We start from the raw sequence: 8,566 nt of genomic DNA, 5'->3' as shown, positions 1-8,566 counted from the left end.
GTGTCCTTGAATGACTCTTTTATAGAAATTGGAAACAGCAAAAGGAACTACACAGTAAAATGTGGTGCAACTCTGAATATGGAAAATGCTGTTGTGAATCAGAAGGGGGGTAGTTTCAAACAGACCTCCTTAGTTCTTTCACATGGCTGAAAATCATGAAATTATTTTTTGACCAATCATGAAATCTTTCTCTGTTGGTTGAAATGAAGTTTTTATTTCTGATCATTTCACACACATCAGGACAGAAGATTTTTTAACAGAGTTGAGATTGGAGTGTTTTTAATTGTTTTAAGGGCTGATGCAGATATTATGAAACAACAGATACATTTACACTTTACAAGATTAAGAATAATCTATTCCTTAAAGTCAGGATTTTTTTCCCCTACAAGACAAAATAGGACATAACAGATCAGGGAACAAACAGAAACAATTTTGCCCTGGTTGATTTAACACAGCGCATAAATGAGTTTCTGGGCACTGTAACACACTTTCTTTCTACGCCGACTTGGCTGAGAAAATATTTTAATTTTTTCTCTCAATTAATCTTTTACTCTGAAGTTCAACTAAGCAAAATTGACACCGTTCTACTCAAGATACCTGCTTTTTCCCCTCTAACAGCTTCCGAACTTCTAAATTTAGTGATTAAAAAAGCATTTTCTCTTCTCTATTCCAGGCCACACTGTACAATCTCTTCAGTATGATTTTACATAAATTGTGATTACAGAAGATTTATTGCTAACCCTGGAGCTAGAAAGAGCTCAGATAGACTTTTCAATTTTGTGATTAATTTTTCAAGGTTCTTAGCCAGTTAAGACACAATCTTTTAGTCATAATCTGAATAGATTTTATATGGAACTCCCGAAAGACAATATATACATATACACTAAAGACATACTCAGGCAGAATATTCAAACCATTCTAAAGTTCTACTGACATAAAATTATTAAAGTTTCCAAAAGGACACTACTGGTCTTTCATCTTTAATATCCAGGCAGAACTTCTGTCAGAACTTAAGTTACAGGTTTTTTTGTGAAATGAATATAAAATGGACTGAATCATGCAATGCACTTATACTTCTCTTAGTCAAAATGACACTTGTAACGTTGGCAGGCTACAGAGTAGCTGGTACTATTCAAACAATTATCTCTGTGATCTTAGCACCAGTGCAGAGAGATGGACGGAAGATGGTAAAATGTTTCTCTTTGGAATATTGGTAGCGTCTGTACAAACCTGGTCATTCAGATTATAGTTTAGTAGAGCTAATGCAGTATACTTAAATATTTCCAAAATTGCTAGTAAATCTCTATTAGGACCTCCCCAGGCTTATCTTCTAACCAGTTCTAATGTTCAAGTCCAAGCTGTTTTAAAAATGCCTATATATTGTCAGTGGAATCTGATTTTTTTTTTTTTATTTCTTAGGAGGCCTCATTTACATGGCTTCCTTGCTACAAAATTGATAATTCTGGATCTTAAGTGCAGAAGTGCAAAAACCATTCTTACTGAAGAGATAATACTCTGTTGATAGATCTATGGCAACTGAAGAAAACAATACACTGTCCACTGTAAAGCCACTCACACAGCTCCTGATGCTTCATCCTTTCTTTAGAACAACAACAAGCAAAAGCCAGGTGACTTGATCTTTTTCTTGAGCAGGTCATTCACTTCTTAATCTTCCTAAGGTGAAATCCATCCTGTTGGAATGGGATATATATTCGGTTTACATGCTACTTAGTCCTGCCTAAGTCCCACTTGTGTTTAGGAACATAAGTGACTCAGTGTTTGCACATGCCTTGTGCGGCCCACCAGAAATAAGCAGTGGTTAGAGATCATAGATAGTGATCTCTGTCCTAATACAGGCAAAAATTCACAGAATATGTACTGAGGGGTTTTTCCCTCTCCTGAAATTCATGGCTCCTCCTTATGTCTGACCCAAGTACACCACGTTATTTCAGGCTTCAGCAAAACTCCTCCTTCCTCCTTCTTCCTCACTTCCACCAGGCTTACAAATTGTCCTCATTCCAGTAGGGCAGCCACTGCTGGAAAAATTCATTTGGCTAATTCATTTGGCTAATTTCAATCTCGAAAGCTGAAAGCTGGAAACCTACTTTAAAATTAATAGAATTTAAATTTTCTCACAGCTTATCTGATTTGATCACATAACTTAGCAACGCAGACTGTATAACCAAGATACAATGTATCCCTAGTGAATTTCTACTTGGTTACCCATTTCACAAATCAACTACAGTGTGATCCAGTAAAGATATCAATTAGCTTATTTTGATAAATTTTTAAAAAGTTAAAATGACCAAATGTTTTCAGCAGCTTGACGTAAGCATAAACAGAAATTTTTCTGACAAACTTTAAGGAGTGCACAAAAATATATCATGGGGTAAGATTCAATGGAAAACCAGAGCATAAATATATGCACTAGAGAAAGAAAAGAGTCCGGAAAAAAACTGCATTTGTTGAATACTTACCAGTTGAACCCTGCTCCAAGAGTCAAGGCCAAATGCTTTTGGAACAATAGGCTAGGGCTAAAACCCATTTTGCAGTTGCTACTGTTTTGCTTGTAGTTGTTTGAGGTCCTTTTTTAAAATCTCCTTTTGCACATAAAAGAATCACGTGACTCCTTTACTAAATTGCATATTTGTAGTGAAATAGTTTGACATATAGACTCACAGAGAAGCAGTGACTAATACAATTTCTGTTTGATTGTTTTTCACATGTTTTTCAAAACTTACCTGGATTATTTGGATGCTGCCTTGTATAACTGAGTAAGCTTACATTTTTTCCAGGTCATTCATAAGTTTTACTGTAAAAGAGAAAGATAATGTCATTGCAGTAACCAAGACAGGAGAGGAGAAAAAAAATATGCAAAATCTTGTCTCCATACAGCTTCAACTCTACAGAGGAACCTCTCAGGGGAGAATAATTAGTTTTTAGTAAATTTCATATCAACTAGAATTTTGAACTGTATTCCAATGATAACTTATTCATTCATTGAAGTTTATTTAAGCTTTTGCGGTTTTTCTGATGGATGGACTTGGAAAGTGCCATGACACTTTTCGGCATCATGTCACAGCTAAACCAGAAAGATGATGTGGGTACTATTTTATCAGCTCTGCACTTTTCTGTATTTTTACTTTCATTTCCTCTAAGTATCAAACAGTTATATTGGCTTGGTGTGAGACACACAAACATTTTAGCCAGTAGCAATCAGGAGCAACAATGGGCTGTCATCTGGGCACTTCAGACTACCCAACTTGAAAACCAGGTGACCAGGAGTTAGCTCACAGCATGAAACCAAAGCAAGATTTGAGTTAAGCCCCAGTGGACCTTCAGAGAAACACCTCTGTTTGGAATGTTAAAGGCAGGAAAAAAAGTGGATGAAGGGCAGGCAGATCTGCCACTTCAGGGAGGGACACATTACTCCGTTGGTTTCAAGGATGGCAGACAGAATACTCTAGTTTTTGGCTGTCCTGTGGTCTGACATCTCATTGGCAGCAGCAAGTCATGGGGTTTTCTTCTGGAGTGCATTTGCTGATTTCATTTCATTCAAAAAACATCAGGTTCACGCACTCCAGGATGACTCTGCAGCAAGAATCACAATGTGAATAGTGAGAGTGATCAGGAGATTCCCATCAAAAGCACACATATCTACAACACTAAAATCCATCTGAGTTCATTTCCTAGGGTTTTCAATTAGACCTTGGAAAATTCCACAGATAGGGTCAGGAGGGAATAAAGTGATCTAAAACAATAGTCTCTCTCTCCTTCACTCACTGAAGCTGTACAGGGAAGGCTAACGATAGGATTAGGCATTATTCTACTCTTCCCGTCTCAAGGAGTTGCACAATAGAAAGAAAAATCTGTGTTACAACTGTACTGAGGATTGGTTCTAGCACTAAATATTTTCTCAGGGATCTTCAGGAATTGACATGGTTGTGAAAATATGCTCTCTACCTAGTTAATTTTTCCTTCTGTTCCTGAGCAAGGTCACCTGTCTGACTGAAGAGAAAGTTCATTCAGTTCACCGTCGTCCCTCATGTCTTTTCTTTTTCCTTTCATACCCACCATTGCTCTAGCTTACATTTGATATACTGTCTGAGATACAGTAAATAAAATTTTAGCCAATATATCACTGGATAAAAGCTGGAATAACTAAAAAAAAAAATAATTTTGAAACAACAGATTTGCAAATAATCGTGTGTCTTATGCCCTTCTATCCTTTCCTGAGCCTGTTTTTTAACACTGCAGGACCTTTCAAGAGAAGACTATCTCTTACCCTCTATTTACAGAATCAGCCCTTATGGTTACTGGAACCTCCAAGGACTACTGCATTTTAAACAAAAAGCAAAACAATAATGCACAAAAGAGAAGAATGTGTCTATCAGGCAGAATTATTTAGTTCTTCTATCTCTATTGCATAAATTTAATCAGATATGACCAAAATTTTTCATTCAAGTTTTCATTGCCAAGGAAGCTTTGATAGATCATTTTGACCCAGACAAAACAATTACAGAATTGTCTGAACTATAAATATTCCTGTTTCCTTCTTTAACCTTGGCTTGCATTTCATCTTCCTCTGCTTAAGAGATACTATTTCATTCTAAAAGGTTTAAGGAGAGTGAATAAAAAAATTAATAAATAAAACAAATAAAAGATAGATACATAACAGAACCCCTCTATGGTTTATCTAACCTTCTCTAGTCATGAGAAAAGAGCTCTGAGGTCTTCCAAGGGTTATACCCCTTGGGCAGATTTCCAAAGATTTGGAAAGATTTCCAAAGATTGAGACTACAGAGTTACCATGAATTAATAGCTGGTGTTCTCCAATCCCCTCCAAATATGATGTATTTGTGTGCTTATGAAGCAACTTGGGAGGTTAATGAGTAGAAGTACTTATTCCACATAATCATTTAAATTAATTATATTTGCAAAAAAGAATTAACACATTGTCTGCATCTTTGGTTTTGGGTATCTAATAAAATATGTTAAATGTTTCCTGATTACTATTATCTACTTATGTCTAAATAATATCAAACACTAGGTATTCCACGACACTTTTTTCTAACAGATTTTTCTGTTACTCAATTCCCTACATCCCCAATCCCACCTGCAGAGTTCTTCGGTTACAGGTCCATAACTTGAGGCCAGGTGATTTATCTACCAGTGCTTATATTAAGCACTTCTCTTGCCATATCAAATGTGATATGGCACCTTGTGAAACCATAAGTGTCACTGATAGGTAGGAACTATCTCACAGCAATTAAGCATGACAGAACTGTCCTAGGCCACAAGTTCATAGAACCATATATTCAGTACTTACTAACAATGTAAATATATACAACTACAAAATTAGTCATATTTTACAGTGGGAAGAGGCTATTACAAAGACTTTTTGCACTCTTAAAAACACAGTTAGACCACTGATGTGCAGCTGCACCTGGTTGCTGTGGAGTCCTTAGTTCATGCTCAACCCTTTCTGTTGAGGTACAGAGTGGTACTGTGTGGGGTACAGAGTGGTTCCTCCATCCATCTAAACAGTGCTGCAGGGCTGAAGTTTCATTTTGGAGTGTGCACCAGTAAGAGCAGAGATGAGCGCCATGAAAATGAGGAAACAATTTTATGACTTTTTAAACAAAACACTAGTGTTTCTCCATTACAGAACTTCTTGAAAGAGAAAGATGAAGCCTCCTCTACTATCACATCCTGAGTCAATATCATAACTTCTCTGAAAAAGCTGAAGGTCATTTCCAGTGGGATGCCAGCAAAGATGAAGCTCCATTTCAGTACAGCATCCCAGTTAATTCCCTAGTGAAGAAGCAGCAGAAATTTATGCAGTGAGATGACTGCTGTCCTGCTGGAAGGTAAAGCGTGGTATTGGAAAAGCAGAGGGAGTGGAGGGAGGAGGCGGGGAAATAGCTCTAGGGAACACATTCTGGCTCTAATTCCTATGTGGGATTAAGCATTTTATGTTCTGGTTTCTGACAAAGAGAGCATGAAAGCAATTGTAACTGATCTATACGGCTTAAAGAAACCTTTCACACAGTTTACAGCTCTGAACCACCTGGTCTGGCAGGCAGGACTGCTTTTTTGCTTCACTAAAAGACCACCAAACCTGGTATGAACCACAAATTATCTCAAATTTTACAAAAGATGCAGCCCTGCCAAGACTTTCAGACCAGAGAAATTCAGAATAACATTTGTGTGCATCTGAATATCAATTTCTCAGGACCCTGTGTGGCCTGCCCCCTTCCTTCCCTTCCTCTGTCTCCCTCCCTCTCTCCTAGAGGTTTAGCTGACCGCAGGCAGGGCTGTTGCCCACAGCAGAAGCTGCTGTGAGGGAAGAACTGGCAAATGCCCTATCCAAGGCTGTATAACCTTTATTTGGGGGCTGCCTCAGATGAGGCTCCCACCCTCAGTCTCACCATGTTTTCCTGCAGTCATGTCTGACCCTGGCTCGCCCCACCAGGCCCATATTCTGACTCCCACCTGCCGGCCCATGTCTTGGCCCATTCTCAGCCCATCACCGTCTCCAGGGACGTGACTTGATGCCTGGTGCTGGGGCTGCCCTGGTGTTCCCAGCTGCCCTGCTCCTTGCTGGGGGATAGGATGGACCCTGGCTCCTTAGTCATGCCCCAATGGACCCACATGGTCAGACCCACATCTCTCAGGGACCACAGAATCACAGAATACGCCGGGGTGGAAGGGACCCACAAGGATCATCGAGTGCAACTCCTAGCACTGCACCCATTCCCAAATCTGTGAGCCCTGGCCCTGAGTTCAGGACCCAGCCTTCAGCTCCTGACAAAAATTTGGACCACAAGCATTAGGACTGCAAGATAACCATGAATTTTTTAAGATGGGATTTAGCTTTTGAAGAGTTTCACTTTTCTGAAGAAATCTAGCCTAACAGATTTTGAGGAGAGTAGCATTAAAAAAACATGTCCCTTTCATCAAGTTGCACAATACCTTAGCTAGTAGTAAAAATGAAAATATCCTGTACACACTGCCATTGGCTACGGGATTTAAAATACTAAAAGTAATCCCATTATTATAGCCCTGGCCTCAGTAAACATTTGTTATACACCAGAAGGAACCCAGAACAACTAATATCAATACGCATTCAGAAAGAACAACAACCTTAAAACTTTCTTATGGGCAAAACTGCCTCATTATTTACTGTACAATCTTCAGGACTAGGATTTCTGAAGCTCTTTTTCAGTCCACTTTTAAAGTGAGAACGCATCCCATCTTTCCTGCAGGACTTCCCTATTTTTCAAGGCCTCATCACCTTACGCTTGTACATAATAGAGCTGTTTAACTGTGGCAATAGGAGGTCTAATGAAATATTACCACTCCATTTCTTCAAGGATTCCTTTGGATTCTTGTGTCATTTATCCTTCTCTGAATCATACTGTTTACTTTGGACTCTTTTTCTGGAATTGGTCTTCACTGTGTCTGATTGATTTGATGAATCACTGAGCTGCCAGTGACCTTTGACCCCACTCAAGAACAGAAATGTTTCTCTGAGGCTGGCAGCCTGTGCTCACTCTTGGCACTGCTCCAGGTTTCCTCTGAGGAGCAGCTCTTTGATGACACGTAGTCTGCTTGGAGGAGGCCTATTGACATCACTGGAATTGGCTTCCCTTGCACACTGGGGGTAGGAGATACAATTCAAGGAGATTTGAAAGGCACAGGAGGATGGGGGAAGGGATGGTCTTCTGCGAGTCACTGATCAAATGGCTTGTTTCTTCTCCAGAGTCAGAAACAGTTCTCTTCGAAGTGGTGCAAGGGATTTGAGGCCATTGGCCTGTGTGCAGCTGAGACTCCAGCTGAGTTGCTGCTGTCTGCTTAGTGACAACAATTTTTCTCAGTTAGAAACTTCAGAAAACAGCATGTGTTTGGAGAGGCAGGACAATACTGTTGCTGTTGCAAAGTATGGGGTATCCTCATCTCCCTACTCTGACTGCAGTGGAATCTGAGAGCTCTCAGCGCTTTGTTGGCAGTGATCATCACCTCGTGATTAGGTCCATGGACAATTAAGGCTTTCAGATATTCCCACACAGAAGTGATGAAGAGTTGCAAACATGAGGTTCTGATTCTCACTACTGTTATGAAGTGTGGCTGTTGAAACATTTATTTCCACTTCCAGTATTTGTCCATATGTATTCTCCACTATGGGTATGAGGACACAGTGTGGGGTTGCAATTTGAAATCTGACAAACAGGATCTGCTGGGGACATTCCTATTTCTCATATGTCCACCTCCTGTGATACCAAAAGTGTCAAGGGCAGTTCAGGTATAATAGCAGTTTCTTCTCAGCATTCATGTTCTCCCTGGATAATCACTGGTATTATAGTCTGCCACAGCTCGTGGGTTGTAAGGGAAAGGATAGGGCACTGCAAAAAGGACTAGGACACAGCTGAGGGTGAAGGAAGCAATGCCAAATTTATTGGGGGAAACACAGACTTATATAGGGTAGCTTCAGGGGTTGGACTCAAGCAAGGGGAGGAGGGAAGGATTGACAGGTCAGGAAAGATAGGGATTGGATATTATAACT

The 8,566-nt window shown here is 39.6% G+C and overlaps 1 long non-coding RNA gene across 2 annotated transcripts; it reads right to left on the bottom strand.

The window, feature by feature from the left end:
• Positions 1–1,008: 1,008 nt before the first annotated feature.
• Positions 1,009–7,494, bottom strand: LOC116784400. Of its 2 annotated transcripts, XR_004356046.1 has the most exons (4): positions 7,360–7,494; positions 3,431–3,591; positions 2,742–2,812; positions 1,009–1,691 (listed from the first exon to the last, which is right to left on the bottom strand). It is a non-coding gene; the product is annotated as an uncharacterized LOC116784400 (long non-coding RNA). The 2 variants fall into 2 exon arrangements; XR_004356045.1 differs by lacking the exon at positions 7,360–7,494 and having other exon boundaries at positions 3,431–4,380.
• Between the last annotated feature and the right edge of the window lie 1,072 nt (positions 7,495–8,566).

The sequence above is a fragment of the Chiroxiphia lanceolata genome, chromosome 3, assembly GCF_009829145.1.
Source record: "Chiroxiphia lanceolata isolate bChiLan1 chromosome 3, bChiLan1.pri, whole genome shotgun sequence".
Taxonomy (NCBI): Eukaryota; Metazoa; Chordata; class Aves; order Passeriformes; family Pipridae; genus Chiroxiphia; species Chiroxiphia lanceolata.
The sequence above is the reverse complement of the archived record's forward strand: the minus strand, read 5'-3'. Positions and strand labels throughout refer to the sequence as shown.